Consider the following 18,160-nt stretch of genomic DNA (forward strand, 5'->3'; position numbering starts at 1 on the left):
CTTCCCATCCAGGTTATGGTCACCAAGCAATATCATTTCCCATAAAAGAAGGCCAGTTCCTTGGGAAAATGCCTAATTCTAGGGTTAGGGACAGAAATACACAAGAGGAGCCTAGGCCATTTTGTCATGCCAGAAAATAAGAAAACTGCTGATAATGATTGAAGGACTCATAAGCCCAACATAAAAAGGCTCCCACTGGTCAAAATGAGACAATTTGAGCATTGATAAGAAAATGCATGAAATAAAGAGCATGTATGTTTAAGCACCATAAGTTCATTATGATACTTTAAACAAATGAAGTGACCAAGTTTGGCTGATGTTAAGAAACCAATTCATTGAAACTAGTTTTTTTTTTTTTTCTTAAATGACAGAGAGAGAGGGGCAGAGGTGGTTGTGAATATAGCATCTCTCTGGCCTTCCCCATGCAAACTATATATTAAATAATCAAATAGTTGGCATAGGGAAAGTATTCTGGCAATTAAACTAATAAGAAATAATAGAATATCACAAATCTAGACAATGGTCTCCAAAGCTTCCATTGTGACAAAAAGAAGAGACAACAGGTACTATGCCCATCGTATGAGTGTGTTTTTGAAGCTATTCTATTATTTATTTAGCAATACTTATTGAAATGTTTATGAATGATATGATAGGACATCTGCACTTTCTTAAAAATAAACTGGGAAGGGGGCAGGGAAACCAAGAAGTAGGTAGAGATACAGGTGGAACAAAATTGGCCATGAGTTAATGATTATTACAGCTGGAAGATGGTAAAAGAGATTTGTTGCACTATTCTCTCTACCTTTGTGAATGTTTAAAATTTCCAGTAACAAAATTTTGTTAGTTGATGAGATTTTGAAGTCAAATTCCCTGTAATTGAATCACAATTCAACTACTTCAAGGCAGTGTAATCCTGGGCCAACTACAGCAAGTTATATAACCTGTCTGCAACTTGGCTTCCCCATCTGTACAATAAGAATGGATACAAGAAGTTGCCATCTCAGTGGGCTGCTGGGAGAATTAATTGAGGTAATATAAGTAAAGTACCTAGAATAATTCCTGATACACAGCAAACACTTAAATGGGTCCACAAAATTGAATGAAAGTTTCTGGGACGTCAAACCCTTAAAACTGGCTCATGAAAATTATTATTCTTTCTTCTTAGTGAGGAACATAACATCAATCCAACCATCTCTTTACCCCCCACACAATAGTCAAATAGAAAACAAAAAATGACTAATCTTTTAGTTTTCACCATTTTGATACTCTTCTGGTGCTCCCAAAGGAGAGCAACATATCCTTGAGTCAACTCTCCAAGGGATTTCTCTCTTTCCTCTCCAAAACCTATCTCCAGGGCCAGCCCAGAAATCTTCACTGAGACCGCTAGTGCTAGTGTAGTTCAGTAGAAGATACAATGGACTGTAGTCAAAAGCCCTGGTTCTTCACCTGTCTCTGCCCTTGAATAGCTGTCCCACCTTGGAATAATGGCTTGGACTTTCCAGAATTTGAGTAACAAAATATTGCCATTATCTTTGGAACTCTTGACCTAAAATTCCCTTTGGAAACTATTAGAAAATTATTTTGAGCACCTCTTGCTAATAGCAAATTTTCAGCCTTTGGGGGGTAAAATCATAATCATACATAGCCAAGATCATTTGAATGAGGTAGATAATAAAGCTGTCTTTGGCTTAAAATAAGATGTGACTATCAAATATCCTTTAGGAATTATATACTGACATTAAAAAAAAAAAAAAAACCCTCCCACCAAAAGGTAGTGACAGGAGCAAGATCACAGAGGTGTAGGAGACCTTAATATCATCAGGTCCCAGGAGTTAAGCTTGATAGTTATCAAACCATTCTGAACACCTACAAACTCAATAGGAGATAGAAGAGAAGACTAGCAATTCTAGGAACAAAAAAGTGACCTCTTTCTGAAAGGTAGGACATGAGAAGAAGTGAATCTGAGGTGATATATGAGAAGATAGACCACAGAGAGAAGGGCCAGCTCCTGGCAAGCTATAAAGCAGCAGAGCACAAAATCAGAACTTTTAGAAGTCTGCTCCACTGATGGATTGGCTCCAGAGACTAAGTGGGGGTAGAGCACTCATGGGGACAGTGTGGGCTCAGGACCCACGGGGTCACAAAAAGACCAGGGGTGCCTGAGTGTGGCAGAGATCCCAGGTATTGGAGTGGGGAGGCTGGCTATAGAGATGGAGCCAAGGAAGGGGCTCTCAGCTCTGGATTACCTTAAACTGTGATCCAAGGCTTAGTAGGGCCACTGGTTTTCAAGCAAGGACCTACAAGTGGCAGATCCAGGGAGACCCTCTCTTTACTCTCCTAGGAGGAGCAGCATAGGAACACGCTACAGGAATCTACTGGGTTTGGAGACTCCAAATGGGGCCATGCACCAGAGGTAGAAACATTTGGTCATAGACTGAGTGAGCTCAGAGACAGAAACCAGGGAGATGGAAATGACTGCTTTTCTCTGAGGGCTCACTGAGGAGTGAGGTCCCAAGCTCTCGGCTCCTCTGGGACTGGAGATAGGGAGGCCACCATTTTCATTGCTCTCCTCCAAAGCTGTACAGAAAGGATTCAGGGAAGAAAAGCTACTGAAAGTGACCAGAGCAGAATTACTTAGCCTGGCTCCTGGCAAGGGCGGTGCAATTCTGCCTCAGGTAAAGACATTTGAGAAGAACTGCCAACAGGCCCCTGTCCCAGAAGATCAGCAAGAACATCCAGCCAAGACCAAGTTTACCAATCAATGAGGACCACAGACTCTAGAGCTAAAGGAATACAGCACATAGAACTCATGGCTCTTTCCCCATGATTCTTCAGTCTTTCAAAGTTAAATATTTAAAAATATTCCTCCATCTTTTAATTTTTCCTTTTTCCTATTTTAACCTTATTAACTATTTTATCATACCAATACATTTTTTAAAAATCTTTTTAAATTTTCATTGTTATAGTCATATTCTGTACCTTTTTGTATTTAACCTTATTTTTTGTATGCATATAGGTTTTTCCTTCTTTAAGATTTTGGGATACAATTTCTTCTAACAGAACAAAATATACCATAAATCTAGCACATGGCTTTGTTCTAGTCTCCAGCCTGATCACATACTTTCCTCCTGTTTTTCCTTTTCAACCAACTTCTTATCAACTCCTTTTTTAAAATCCTTTTTAATTTTCATCTTTACAATTATATTCCATTCCTTCATCATGTTCACCCTTATTTCCATATATATATATATGCTTTTCTTTCTTTATTTAAAATTTTGGGAGGCAGTTTCTTCTAACAGACCAAAATCAAGTGTGTGGCTCTGTTCTACTCACAGTCTAATATGGTTTTTTTTTCTTTTTCTCCTTCCTTCTTAACCCAAGCTTCAAGTCTCTTCCAATTTAGTTAGTGTATATTTTTCTGGGGTCATGGCTTACCCTTTTAGTATTTTGTTCTCTCATTCATCTATTCTAATATGAATAAAATGATGAGGCAGAAAAACTCACTTTCAAAAAAAAGAACAAGAGGAAGTACCAACGGCTAGGGACCTAATCAATACAGACATTAGTAAGATATCAGAATTAGAGTTCAGAATAACAATTATCAAGATGCTAGTTGGTCTCAAAAAAACAACAACAACAAAACCAACAAAACAAAATGAAAAAACCATGGAAGATACTAAAGAATCCCTCTCTGGAGAAATAAAATGCCTTTCAGGAAAAGTAAAAGAGCTAAAATCTAACCAAGTTGAAATTTAAAAAGCTAATAATGAGGTGCAGTCAAATATGGAGGCTCTTACTGCTAGGATAAACTATAGAAGACCAAATGATGGAGAATAAAGAAACAGAGAAAAAGAGAGATAAATAACTATTGGATCACGAGGGGAGAATCTGAGAAATAAGTGATACCCTAAGACAAAACAATATTAGAATAATTGGGACCCCAGAAGAAGAAGAAAGAGAGAGGGGCAGAAGGTATATTGGAGCAAATTATAGCAGAGAATTTCCCTAATTTGGCAAAGGGAACAAGCATCAAAATCCAGGAGGCACAGAGAACCCCCCTCAAAATCTATGAAAACAGGTCAACACTCTGTCATCTAAGAGTAAAACTTACAGTCTCAGCGACAAAGAGAAAATCCTGAAAGCAGCATGGGAAAAGAGATCTGTAATATTCAATGGTAGAAACATTAGCCTGGCAGCAAATGTATCTACAGAGACCTGGCAGATGAGAAAGGACTGGCATGATATATTCAGAGCACTAAACAAGAAAAATATGCAGACAAGAATACTATATCCAGCTAGGCTGTCATTGAAAATAGAAGGAGAAATAAAAAGCTTCCAGGACATACAAAAACTAAAAGAATTTGCAAACACCAAACCAGCCCTACAAGAAGTATTAAAAGGGGTTCTCTAAGCCAAGAAAGAGCCTAAAAGTAACAGATCAGAAAGGAATGGAGACAATATACATTAACAGTTAACTTACAGGCAATATAATGGCACAAAATTCATATCTCTCAGTAGATACTCTGAATGTAAATGGGCTAAATGCCCAAATCAAAAGACACAGGGTATCAGAATGGATTAAAACAAACAAAAACAAAACAAAACAAAAATCCATCAATATGTTTTCTACAAGAAACTCATTTTATTTTTCTTTTTAAGATTTTATTTATTTATTTGACAGACAGAGATCATAAGTAGGCAGACAGGCAGGCAGAGAGAAAGAGAGGAGGAAGCAGACTCCCCACTGAGCAGAGAGCCCGATGCGGGGCTCAATCCCAGGACCCTGGGACCATAACCTGAGCTGAAGGCAGAAGCTTTAACCCACTGAGCCACCCAGGCAACCCAAGAAACTCATTTTAGACCCAAAGACACCTACAGATTTAAAGTGAGGGGGTAGAAAACAATTTACCATGCTAATGTACATCAAAAGAAAGCTGGGATGGTAATCCTTATATCAGATAAATTAAATTTTAATCCAAAGATAATAATAAGAGATGAGGAAGGACTCTATATCATACTTATAGGGTTTGTCCAACAAGAAGATCAAACAATTTTAAATATCTATGCCCTTAACACAAGTGCAGCCAATTATATAAACCAATTAATAACAAAAGTCAAAGAAACACATTGACAATAATACAGTAATAGTAGGGGACGTTAATACCCCCCTCACTGAAATGGACAAATCATCCAAGCAAAGGATCAACAAGGAAATAAGGGCCTTAAATGACACACTAGACCAGATGGACCTCACAGATGTATTTAGAGCATTCCACCCCAAGGCAACACAATGCACATTCTTCTCTAGTGCACATGGAACATTCTCCAGAATAGATCACATCCTGGGTCACAAATCAAACCAAAAGATTGGGATTGTTCCCTGCATCTTTTCAGACCACAGTGCATTGAAACTAGAACTCAACCACAGGAGTAAAGGTGGAAAGAACTCAAATACATGGAGGCTAAAGAGCATCCTATTAAAGAATGAATTAAATTAAATAAGAATTTTAAAAATTAATGGAAACAAATGAAAATGAAAACACAACTGCTCAAAATCTTTGGGACACAGCAAAGGCAGTCCTGAGATGAAAGTATATAGTGATACAAGCCTTTCTCAAGAAACAAGAAAGCTCTCAAGTATACAACCTAACACTCCACCTAAAGGAGCTAGAGTAAAAATAGCATAGGAAGTTTAAACCTAGCAGAAGAAGATAAATAATAAAGATCAGAGGAGCCCGATGTGGGACTCAATCCCAGGGCCCTGAGATCTTGACCCGAGCCGAAGGCAGTGGCTCAACCCACTGAGCCACCCAGGCGCCCCTGGATGGTATTTTGATAGGAATTGCATTAAATGTGTATATTGCTTTAGGTAGCATAGACATTTTCACAATATTTGTTCTTCTAATCCATGAGCATAGAACATTTTTTCATTTCTTTGTGTCTTCCTCAATTTCTTTCATGAGTACTTTATAGTTTTCTGAGTATAGATTCTTTGCAATTTTGGTTAGGTTTATTCCCAGGTATCTTATGGTTTGAGGTGCAATTGTAAATGAGATCGACTCCTTAACTTTTCTTTCTTCTGTCTTGTTGTTGGTGTATGGGAATGCAACTGATTTCTGTGCATTGATTTTATATCCTGACACTTTACTGAATTCCTGTACAAGTTCTAGCAGTCTTGGAGTGGAGTCTTTTGGGTTTTCCACATATAGTATCATATCATCTGCGAAGAGTGATAGCTTGACTTCTTCTTTGCCGATTTGGATGCCTTTAATTTCCTTTTGTTGTCTGATTGCTGAAGCTAGGACTTCTAGAACTACGTTGAATAGCAGTGGTGATAATGGACATCCCTGCCGTGTTCTTGACCTTAGCGGAAAGGCTTTCAGTTTTTCTCCATTGAGAATAATATTTGCAGTGGGGTTTTCATTAATGGCTTTGATAATATTGAGGTATGTGTCCTCTATCCCTACACTTTGAAGAGTTTTGATCGGGAAGGGATGCTGTACTTTGTCAAATGCTTTTTCAGCATCTATTGAGAGTATCATATGGTTCTTGTTCTTTCTTTTATTGATGTGTTGTACCACATTGATTTGTGGATCTTGAACCAACCTTGCAACCCTGGAATAAATCCCACCTGGTCATGGTGAATAATCCTTTTAATGTACTGTTGAATCCTATTGGCTAGTATTTTGATGAGAATTTTCGCATCTGTGTTCATCAAGGATATTGGTCTATAGCTCTCTTTTTTGATGGGATCCTTGTCTGGTTTTGGGATCAAGGTGATGCTGGCCTCATAAAATGAGTTTGGAAGTTTTCCTTCCATTTCCATTTTTTTGGAACAGTTTCAGGAGAATAGGAATTAGTTCTTCTTTAAATGTTTGGTAGAATTCCGCCGGGAAGCCATCTGGCCCTGGGCTTTTGTTTGGAGATTTTTTGATGACTGTTTCAATCTCCTTACTGGTTATGGGCCTGTTCAGGCTTTCTACTTCTTCCTGGTTCAGTTGTGGTAGTTTATATGTCTCTAGGAATGCATCTATTTCTTCTAGATTGTCAAATTTGTTGGCGTAGAGTTGCTCATAGTATGTTCTTATAATGATCTATATTTCTTTGGTGTTAGTTGTGATCTCTCCTCTTTCATTCATGATTTTATTTGAGTTCTTTTTCTTTTCTTTTTGATAAGTCTGGCCAGGGGTTTATCAATCTTATTAATTCTTTCATAGAACCAGCTCCTAGATTCATTGATTTGTTCTATTGTTTTTTTGGTTTTTATTTCATTGATTTCTGCTCTGATCTTTATGATTTCTCTTCTCCTGCTGGGCTTAGGGTTTCTTTCTTGTTCTTTCTCCAGCTTCTTTAGGTGTAGGGTTAGGTTGTGTACCTGAGACCTTTCTTGTTTCTTGAGAAAGGCTTGTACTGCAATACATTTTCCTCTGAGGACTGCCTTTGTTGTGTCCCACAGATTTTGAACTGTTGTGTTTTCATTATCATTTTTTTCCATGATTTTTTTCAATTCTTCTTTAATTTCCTAGTTGACCCATTCATTCTTTAGAAGGATGCTGTTTAGTCTTCATGTATTCGGGTTCTTTTCAAATTTCCTCTTGTGGTTGAGTTCTAGCTTCAGAGCATTGTGCTCTGAAAATATGCAGGGAATGATCCCAATCTTTTGATACCGGTTGAGTCCTGATTTAGGACCAAGGATGTGATCTATTCTGGAGAATGTTCCATGTGCACTAGAGAAGAATGTGTATTCTGTTGCTTTGGGATGGAATGTTCTGAATATATCTGTGATGTCCATCTGGTCCAGTGTGTCGTTTAAGGCCTTTATTTCCTTATTGATCTTTTGCTTGGATGCTCTGTCCATTTCAGTGAGAAGAGTGTTAGAGTCCTCTACTATTATTGTATTATTGTTGATGTGTTTCTTTGATTTTGTTATTAATTGGTTTATATAGTTGTCTGCTCCCACGTTGGGGGCATAGATATTTAAAATTGTTAGATCTTCTTGTTGGACAGATCCTTTGAGTATGATATAGTGTCCTTCCTCATCTCTTATTATAGTCTTTGGCTTAAAATGTAATTGATCTGATATAAGGATTGCCACCCCTGCTTTCTTCTGATGTCCATTAGCATGGTAAATTCTTTTCCACCCCCTCACTTTAAATCTGGAGGTGTCATCGAGTTTAAAATGAGTTTCTTTTTTTTTTTTCTTTAAAGATTCCATTTATTTATTTGACAGAGAGAGATCACAATTAGGCAGAGAGGCAGACAGAGAGAGGAGGAAGCAGGCTCCCCACTGAGCAGAGAGCCCGATGCGGGACTCGATCCCAGGACCCTGAGATCATGACCTGAGCCGAAGACAGCGGCTCAACCCACTGAGCCAACCAGGCGCCCCTAAAATGAGTTTCTTGTAGGCAACATATAGATGGGTTTTGGTTTTTTTATCCATTCAGATACCCTGGGTCTTTTGATTGGGGCATTTAGCCCATTAACATTCAGAGTGACTATTAAGAGATATGAATTTAGTGCCATCATATTGCCTGTATGGTGACTGTTACCATATATTGTCTCTGTTCCTTTCTGATCTACTACTTTTAGGCTCTCTCTTTGTTTAGAGGATGCCTTTCAATATTTCCTGTAGAGCTGGTTTGGTGTTTGCAAATTCTTTCAGTTTTTGTTTGTCCTGGAAGCTTTTAATCTCTCCTTCTATTTTCAATGATAGCCTAGCTGGATATAGTATTCTTGGCTGCATATATTTTTCGTTTAGTGCTCTGAATATATCATGCCAGCTCTTTCTGTCCTGCCAGGTCTCTGTGGGTAAGTCTGCAGCCAATCTAATATTTTTACCATTGTATGTTACAGACTTCTTTTCCCGGGCTGCTTTCAGGATTTTCTCTTTGTCACTAAGACTTGTAAATTTTACTATTAGGTGACGGGGTGTGAGCCTATTCTTACTGATTTTGAGGGGCATTCTCTGTACCTCCTGAATTTTGATGCTTGTTCCCTTTGCCCTATTGGGGAAATTCTCTCCAATAATTCTCTCCAGTATACCTTCTGCTCCCCTCTCTCTTTCTTCTTCTTCTTCTGGAATCCCAATTATTCTAATGTCCTTTCGTTTTATGGTGTTACTTGTCTCTCAAATTCGAATTCTCCCCTTGTGGTCCAGTAGCTGTTTGTCCCTCTTTTGCTCAGCTTCTTTATTCTCTGTCATTTGGTCTTCTATATCACTAATTCTTTCTTCTGCCTCATTTATCCTAGCAGTGAGAGCCTCCATTTTTGATTGCACCTCATTAATAGCTTTTTGATTTCAACTTCGCTAGATTTTAGTTCTTTTATTTCTCCAGAAAGGGCTTTTATATCTCACGTGAGGGTTTCTTTAATATTTTCCATACCTTTTTTGAGCCCGGCTAGAACCTTGAGAATCATCATTCTGAACTCTAGATATGACATATCACCAATGTCTGTATTGATTAGGTCCCTAGCCTTTGGTACTGCCTCTTGTTCTTTTTTTTTTTGTGGTGAATTTTTCCGCCTTGTCATTTTGTCCAGATAAGAGTAGATGAAGGCGCAAGTAAAATACTCAAAGGGTGGCAACAACCCCAGGAAAATATGCTTTAAACAAATCAGAAGAGATCCCAAATCATGAGGAGGGAGAAAGGGGATAAAAAGAGGTTCAGAAAGAAAGAAAAAAAAAAAGGCAAAGAAAAGAAACAATTTAAAAAAGAAAATGGGGGCACCTGGGTAGCTCAGTGGGTTAAGCTGCTGCCTTCGTCTCAGGTCATGATCTCAGGGTCCTCGGATCAAGTCCCCCATCCGGCTCTCTGCTCAGCGGGGAGCCTGCTTCCTCCTCTCTCTCTGCCTGCCTCTCTGCCTACTTGTAATCTCTCTCTGTCGAATAAATAAATAAAATCTTAAAAAAAAAGAAAATGAATAAAGAAATAGTATAAAAAGAAAAATATATATATATTAGATAAACTAGTTAAAAACGTTAAAAAAGAAAGTGTAAAAGTTAAAAAAAATTAGCAGAAGAAGAGAAAAAAATTGAAAAAAAAATTAAATTAACTGCAAGACTAAAGAATCATGGGGAGAAAGCCATGAGTTCCAAGCTTTGCTTTCTCCTCCTCTCGAATTCTGCTGCTCTCCTTGGTATTGAAACCGCACTCCTTGGTAGGTGAACTTGGTCCTGGCTGGATTTCTTGTTGATCTTCTGGGGGAGGGGCTTGGTGTAGTGATTCTCACGTGTCTTTGCCCCAGGTGGATTTGCACCACCCTTACCAGGGGCCAGGTTGAGTAATCCACTCTGGTTTGCTTTCAGGAGCTTTTGTTCCCTGAGCGCTTTCCATAGAGTTCTGGAGGATGGGAATGAAAATGGCACCCTCCCAGTCTCCGGCCCCAAGGAGCCGAGAGCCCGGAGCCCCAATCCTCAGTGCCCCCTCAGAGAACCATGCCCAATTATACCCGTAATTGGCCACACTCCAAGCTCACCAAGCCCACAACCTGTTCAAGGTAACCCCGAGCTCTGAGCTCACTGTCGGCTCTGTCCCTGTAGCCGGCTTCCCTGTTCTAATACCTGTAAGCTCTGTGACACTCAGACACCCCCAATCCTTCTGTGACCCTGCGGGACATGAGGCCACGCTGTCCCCACGTGGACTTCACCCCAGTTTAGCCTCTGGAGCGATGTCCCTCAGTGGAAGAGACTTTTAAGAGTCCTGATTTTGTGCTCCGTTGCTCCGCCACCTGCCAGGAGCCAGCACCTCCCCCCAGGGTCTATCTTCCCATCGCTTTGGATTCACTTCTCCACCAGTCCTACCTTTCAGAAAGTGGTTGATTTTCTGTTTCTAGAATCTTCTTCTCTTCGATCTGCTGTTGGATTTGTAGGTGTTTGCAATCTTTAGATAAGCTATCTAGCTGATCTCCTGCTAGCTGAAGTAGTCTCAGCCTGCTAGTTCTCCGCCATCTTGACTCCTCCGTAAGAGACTCTTAATCTCAGGAAACAAACTAAGGGTTGTTGGGGGCATAGGGAGGGATCAGGTGGCAGGGTTATGGACATTGGGGAGGGTGTGCTATGGTGGTATTGGAATTGTGTAGGACTGATGATTCACAGATATGTACCCTGAAGCAAATAATATGTGTTAATAAAATAATAATAATAATAATAATAATAACTTTTTTAATAATTATTATTATTTTTTTTAAAAAAACAGTGACAGTATTCTCAGGTTAAACATAAATAGCTTCTTCAAAACATGTATGCCTTAGAAAACTTTCCTTGGGAGATGTTTGCTAATTTTTCTTGAAACCACTTCATTTCTTTTTAACTTCATCTTAAGCAGAATCATAGTCATAACATCTACAAAGTACTTGAGTCTGTGAGTTTTGTCTTTTGTGTAGATGCAGCCATAGAGGTCAATTTACAAGTCAAAAATCACTGAATTCATATTTCAATTAAACCACTTAAAGAAACTCTACACCTAGGAACCAGATCAGCTGTGTTTCATTCTCTGTAAAATGGGGCTAACAATAGTATGTGCACCTCATAGGGTGGTTTTAAGGATTAAATGAGTAAATATATATTAAGCATTTGGACAAACTAGCTCATATAAGAGCTGTAAAAGTGTTAGCTACTAATGTCCTTATTAATATTTCAGGTTCCAGTTTTCAGATTAAATATCTCTCATTCCATTTCATTTTTCATTCATCCTGCTTATCACAAACACAGATTCCTTTCCCTGAGTGCACACACATATCCAAGGGTTTGAAAGGCTCTTGACGTTGTTTTCTATGTTTAGGTCACATTTTGATCTAGAGAGACAAGCTTACATGCAAATAAATTATACCTATCAATCAGCAAAAAATTTACTACACGCTAGTTATACCCAAATTGATGCATTAGGAACTGTAGAAATACAAGAAAGGAAAATGCACAAGCCTCATCCATGAGGAGTTTCCTGGTTGAAGAACAGAAAAATTACATATAAGTTTGGATGCCTGTTTAAGGAAGTACAGCCTGGGTACAAAGCAACTGGGTAGTGACTGATAGGATATACTCAGCAGAAGAACAGGGCAGAGAAGTCCCTGGGAGACCAGAATGATCCAAATTCTTTCAGAGAAGATAGACTTGAGCCACAGCTGAAGGGCTGAGTAGGATTCAGACAAGGACAGATAGGGACAAGGGCATGAACTAGGGAAGGAGAGATTTTGAGTGGACACTGGAAGACCACATTGATGAAAACAGAAAGCCCATCCAAAGAAATATTGGGAGAGGAAGTTAGCAAAGGCATCGAGACTCTGGAAGACCAGCCTTAAGAATTTCAGCTTTATCTCAAAGTGATACAAAAGTAATTGGGTTTTTGAACAAAGATTTGATATGAATAAGGTGGAATTTTAAGAAAATTTCTGTATTTGGGATCCATACAGCCTGCTATGGCTGAATTATTTGCAGATATGGGCATTTGTGATTCCCTTTGCTCCCATTTTCAACAATTTTGTGGTCCATTTGCCTGTGTTTACAACACCTTTGGTTCATATAATCCCTCAGATTTGAGTTCACCTTTCCAAAACAGAAGATCGAGGTAGCAGGCATGTAATTTGCTGGAAACTGAATCCATCTTGTACTCAGACCATGTAGCCAAGTGATCTTTCCAAACTGGGTGCCCACAACTCCCCAGGCTCCGAAACCTCTGGATGAGAGACACATCCAACCAAACACTGCCTCTCTTCCTTTCATAGAAAGTTATAAAAATAAAGAAATACTGCTTTTTTCCCCCTTACAATAAAAATGGTTTTTTTTCTGGTTACATAAATAATATATGCTTGCTATCAAAAATTCAAATATATCCAAACATAGAGGAAAAAATTACCTGGAGTCCCTAAGACAACCACCATTCATAATTAGAGACTCATTTTTTAAGCATCTTATCATGTACACATTCATACACACACATATATTTTGCCATTTTAATCATGGTATTGGTAATGCCTTAGTAATGTGAATTTCTTATCACTTAGACATTGTGTATTCTTTCAGCTTTCCCTTCTCTTTCCCACCCCTCATCCTGCTCTTCCCACACCCAGCTTTATATATCTAGTATATATGTTCTGTAATTTTATGTTCTTATAAGCATATTAAACATATATATAGGATTTTTATTATTGTTGTTAGATTTATAAACATAGTATCCATTACATATATTTCTTTGTACCATATTTTGTCCACTAAACAGTGCATTATGGAACTTCCTCCAATTTAAGTGACATTTAACTCCCTTTCTTTAATAGTTCATGAAGTAAGAATAACTCCTATTTACTGGGTATTTACTATGTACCAGGGACTGTTCCTGTGTAAGTTGCCTGTAATACTTAATTCTCACAAAAACCTTACAAGATTGGTATTGTCATTGTCCTCATTTTATGCATAAGACAACTGAGTTGTAGAAACTTAACACGTTTCCCAAAGCTGTTCATTACACATTTAAGATGTGTACAGAGCTTCAAGCCCAGGCAGCCTGATCCTAGAAGCATGCCATTAACTTCTACATGATACATCTGACAGGCTTGGTGGGGCTCCTAATCAGTCCCTCACTAGCGGGCATTCTCTTGAGTCCAGCTTTTTGCCACCGCAATAATGTTTCAATAAATATCTTTCAACATACGTCCTGATCTATAGGTATTTTATTCTTTTCATTCAACAGATTTTAATGAGGGTCTACTGTATGCCAGGGACTATTCTAGATGCTAGAATTCCAGGGGTAAGGGAAACAAATATGGTCCTTGTTTTCATAGAGTTCATATTGTGACAGAAGAGAATGAATGAATGAATGAATGGGAAGAAGTCATAGCAATATATATATATATATATATATATATATATATATATATAGTGATACAACAGAGAGGCACTCAGTGATAAGTTTTTTTGTATGATCTAGATCTCCAAGTGTGAGACTGCTGGGTTGAAGGAAATGTCATTTTCTTTAAATTTTAATACATCCTACTTTGCTTCCCAAAAGGTATATTTCTAATAATTCTCACTTCCACAACAGTGCAGATTTTAAAAATAAACTTTTGTGTGTGTGTGGTCCTTTTTAACTCACTAGAAGAACTCTGAAAAATGTTCCTTTCTCTGCTAACTATAATGACCTATTTCAAATTCAAACTACACAAATGTATATCAGCTATAAGGTAAACATCAAAAATTACTATGTATTACTTTGTGTATTTTTAAAAACACATATATGGCTATTCCTATGAAATGGAGAACCTGCATCTCAAGAACTCTCTCGAAGGAAATATGTGCATGTTGGTGAAGGTGGAAGTAGAGACTATATTGTCTCCTGTTCCTAATACAGGTAGTAATACAGATACTAGAAGAGTTAACATGTTTAGGAAATAGTTGAACACAAATGAGTTTTTAAGGATAACATGAAACCAGATCTAACAGATTGAAAAGAGACTTATATTTTTAAAAATCTTGATAAACATTAAAAAGCAGCCCTTGAGGGGCTGAGGTATTTTCAGGAATAGCAATCAAAAGAATACCACTGAACCTACCATCCATAGCATGTGGAGCTAGACTCCCCCCTATCACCCCCCACATCCCTGTTCCTTATCTCTAGGCCTGCCTAGTTATCACAAGTTATTTAGAAGACTCATGCATATGCAACAGGTACTTCAACAGAGAAAATGCAACTGAGTAACGTCCAACCACCCTATGATGATACAGAAAGGAGGCGAACCTGTCTTACTGGCTCGCATTAGTCCTGAGACCCCTTCTGCCATTCCAAGGAAAAATGGGCGACGCTCAGAAACTTTCGCCCTGTAAAATGCCCTGCTAAATCAGAAGTGAGAATTATTATCAGAGTGATACCTAAATCTAACCTTTCACTTTAGAGGACTCTGCACACTTTATATGTGCAGGAAAGCAGGGTTTTATTTTAACCATGTTTCACAAGCAAAAGCAATGGAAAGAATTCCACGCCTAATCTTTTTTTTCCCCCTTCCCTTGAAATCTGATCATATTCCTAACTTTAGTCATACTGCCTGGATTCCTTTCCTTAATGGAGTGAAATTTACGTCTGTGATTAGAGAATTGGCTTGGGAAAACCATTTGAGTTTTAAAAGTTATGTGCTTTAACAATAATAGATATGAGAACCCTGGAAGAAAACCAGTGTGTTTTGGATGTTAATTCAGACATCATAATGACTTGCTATTTCAATCCACAGTTAGTAGGTAATGGAGGTTTAGACATATTTGAGGGGGGGGAAGAAAAGTTGAGTTGAAAGTTTTCACAAGGATAGCATGACGATAAATTTAAAATTATAGCCTAGATGTATAGAGCTTTCTGGCTAACATGTCTGGGTTTATTTTGAAAATAAAGAATAAGGTGGCATGCGTTTAAAGAGTAGCTTTTCTGGAAGTGCATTTACTACAAGCATGACCCTTGAACTCTAGCATTCATAGACACAGGAAAAGAAGAATCAGATGTTCCTTGTTTTCTACAATAGAAACTACAATGGAACTATATTTTTCAGTGTATCAGAGAGACTCACTATAAATGAAGTGAATCAGCCTTTGAGGGGAAAAGGAGGAAGGCCATGAAATGCCCTTCACCCAACCACAAATAGGCCATATCCTCCTGGCGGGGGAAGGGGGGACACATGACACCGCAGGACCTCGGGGCTCCCAGCTGCACAATTCTGAATAATCTGAATGGAAGTCCCTCTCCCTTTTTGCTGTGGCACTTAGAGCGAGTTACTGAATATTTCCGAGCGTCATCTGCAAAATGGGGTGTTATCGGCACCTAGCTTCAGAGGGTATTGTGAGAATTAAATGAGATGATGTACAAACAGTGAAGACACTCACTGCATTTTAGGTCCTTCCTCCTTCCCACCTAGTTGTTATGCTGGCTTTGGAATAATTGAATTGGAAGAAAGGAGTCCGAAAGAAAAGAGGCGGGTATGGGGGTGGAAAGGAAGAGCTGCTTGGGGGTAGAAAGGAAGAGCTGCTTGGGGGTGGTCTGTACTTAACTGGCCTGAAAAACCTCCATTAAAAAACCAAAGAAACACCACCCATATCTGACGCATAACCTATAGCCAACCAACCCTCTATGCAATACGAATAATTGCCTCCTAATGCTTTTAATTTCTAAGTTTTTCTAATCAGGGCATACTCATTTACTTACATAGCTGCTCCGTATTTTAGCAATCCTATAAATATATTGTTTATGTCATTCATTTCAATAGGGCTCAATTTAATGCTATGAGCCTATAATAGTGCTTGTTCCAAAACGAATACTGAAAATAATTTTGACAGCACAATAACCTGGGGAATCTTTTCCAGGATATCCCAAGCATAGCAAACACAAGAAACCAAATCCATGACCCCAAAAGTTTTTAACATACAAATTCTCAAATTCTTAAAAATCACTATAGCCTATAACATCCACCAGGACATGTAGGAAAGCACATAGGAGAAGTCTAAGTAACCCTTCCAGCTTCTTAATAAGTGAATGAGGTTAAAAACACAGGATCACCAATTCCATAAAAATATTTTCTTAGAACTTTCACTTGTCATCTCCATCAAGCTGGGACTTTTGTACCGGTCCCTTTTTTCACAAGGAACCAAATGATGACTTGACACGAGTTCTGGGCTGTGTAGTTGAGACAAGGGAAGAACAGCAGAATCACGTGGAGGGAGGAGCTCAGGGCAGTTCACTCACTGCGTGGGAGGCCCGCTTCCACACACAAGATAAGATTTCAGAGTTCTGGGCCTGATGGAGATGCAAATTATATGTATCGTGGGCTTTTAGGTTGCCTCATGAGTAGTTAAATGGTATCTCCATCAACGATGGCATCTCCACTAATGCCAAAGGCCTCACATTATCGATATAGGAGGCATGATGCCACTGATCATGCGCCCAACCCCTAACCCACGCAGGAACTGAGAGGAAGCGAGAACACGTGCTTTACATCGATTTCTAAAGCTAATGATTCTGCAGGTGTCTGTCTTCCTTTAAACAGAGATGTGTCATCGTCAGGTACGTGTAGGGAAATCCACAACGTTCCTTAAGAGAGCTGTCGGAAGATGAGAAAGCTGTCTTTGCTTCATTCAAGGATAAATTACCCAATCTCGTTACACCACAGTGTGAGAAGTCGCTTGGCAAGGAGAATTTTTTAAGTTCATCTCTTTCTTTGCTGTCCGTCTCCCTGAGACTTACCTTCAGAGCTAGCTGGGGCCTGATTTTATACACAATTTGCCACAAAGTTCTGGGGAGTTTTTTAATGGTAACTGAAGAGTGCTGAAATATATTTAAATAAGATTTCATACCAGCATGGCTTTATGCTAGCTCTTCTTAAACGACTACAGAAGAAAATCCACTGTAGCAAATTCCCGGCTCCCCACTTCCACCAGCATCCACTCCATCACCACTGCCTGCCCCAAGCTGCTTTATTGCACTGGAATTATGTTATAACGTTAAATTGCTATAATTCAGGTTTCCAGGCTAGAGGAAAAGCAGCCCAGAGAGTAGGTCTTTCTGAAGCTAATTAGCAAATGAAAAGAAGTGCGCTGTAGGAGCAGTAAGGAAGGGGAAGGAACTTCACAGGGGAGAGAAGGAAGTAACTCCCCTTGGTGTATTGCTGGGGTTTTGCCCAGTTTTGTCTTACCGAGTTTCAGGGTGATGGAGGCACTGAAAGCTCAACTTCCGCCGCCCCACGACTTTTCTTCCCTCCTTTCGTGCTACCTTCCTTGCTCAGCCGGGTCCTTGCAAGTAACGAGCTGCTGGCTGATAAGGATGAACCAGGTTTGGGAGACAACTCCACGCTGCAGAAAATAAGGGGTCATCAAATCGATAAAGCTCCATTCTGACATAGAAGTTAACATTGTTCTACCAAATACTTCTTTGAAATGAGATTCCACTCCTAGCCACCCCTTCACGGAAAAAAAAAAACTCATTCCGAAACATTATGTGCCCAGTGGTCTGATAGACACGGGATGGGGGGGTGGGGGTACACAAAGATGAAGTGACAAGATGGGCTCTGCCCTCCACGGTCTGGGACAGGGCTGCTTGAGGAAAAGAGAGGACATAAAATCTAGCTTTGCTCTGTAGCTCTTTCTCCCCTTTAATCAAGCCCATATGTTTGACGCCAGGGAACTAAATGTGGTGAGGAG

General features: G+C 39.1%; 1 long non-coding RNA gene across 1 annotated transcript in view; it reads right to left on the reverse strand.

Moving 5' to 3' along the window:
- The window catches only part of LOC309862935, a 243,347-nt gene extending 225,542 nt beyond the window's left edge, over positions 1-17,805 (reverse strand). The window contains exon 1 of the long non-coding RNA XR_014310799.1: positions 17,656-17,805. This is a non-coding gene — a long non-coding RNA (uncharacterized lncRNA). The remainder of the gene's footprint in view (positions 1-17,655) is intronic.
- Positions 17,806-18,160: the final 355 nt, after the last annotated feature.

The sequence above is a fragment of the Mustela nivalis genome (genome assembly GCF_964662115.1).
Source record: "Mustela nivalis genome assembly, chromosome: 4".
NCBI lineage: Eukaryota > Metazoa > Chordata > Mammalia > Carnivora > Mustelidae > Mustela > Mustela nivalis.